Here is a 700-nt window from a genome sequence, read left to right on the forward strand (position 1 = left end):
TGGTATGATCGCATCCGACATGTTACCCCCGTCTTCGTCCCTTATGCTTGCCCCTCCCAGCTCCACTACACACACGATTGCACATTCCTTTGGCCGCTCCCGCTCAACTACGGAGACGAGTTTTACCACGGTTCAACTGCACCAGTGCCTATTTACCATGGTTTCGACCCCTTTCAGAACACGCTTGCCGCCGCTAGACGCGTGAATAATGAGCAGCGAGCTAAAACTTACCGTACACGTGCAAAATAATAAAACGTGCTAAACATACGTCGCGCTCGTGCGTTTTGTTTTGCACGCGGTGCAAAAAAATTAAAAAGGGAATGCAACACGAGGACTTCCCAGGAGGTCACCCATCCCAGTACTACTCTCGCCCAAGCACGCTTAACTTCGGAGTTCTGATGGGATCCGGTGCTTTAGTGCTGGTATGATCGCATCGGACATGTTACCCCCGTCTTCGTCCCTTATGCTTGCCCCTCCCAGCTCCACTACACACACGATTGCACATTCCTTTGGCCGCTCCCGCTCAACTACGGAGACGAGTTTTACCACGGTTCAACTGCACCAGTGCCTATTTACCATGGTTTCGACCCCTTTCAGAACATGCTTGCCGCCGCTAGACGCGTGAATAATGAGCAGCGAGCTAAAACTTACCGTAAACGTGCTAAACATACGTCGCGCTCGTGCGTTTTGTTTTGCACGC

At 51.7% G+C, this 700-nt stretch overlaps 1 non-coding gene across 1 annotated transcript; it reads right to left on the bottom strand.

Annotated features, from left to right (window-relative positions):
- Positions 1 to 317: 317 nt before the first annotated feature.
- On the bottom strand, positions 318 to 436 carry LOC123179608 (5S ribosomal RNA). The gene has a single exon (XR_006490495.1). It is a non-coding gene; the product is annotated as a 5S ribosomal RNA (ribosomal RNA).
- Positions 437 to 700: the final 264 nt, after the last annotated feature.

This window comes from Triticum aestivum, unplaced genomic scaffold, assembly GCF_018294505.1.
Source record: "Triticum aestivum cultivar Chinese Spring unplaced genomic scaffold, IWGSC CS RefSeq v2.1 scaffold148229, whole genome shotgun sequence".
NCBI classification, from domain to species: domain Eukaryota; kingdom Viridiplantae; phylum Streptophyta; class Magnoliopsida; order Poales; family Poaceae; genus Triticum; species Triticum aestivum.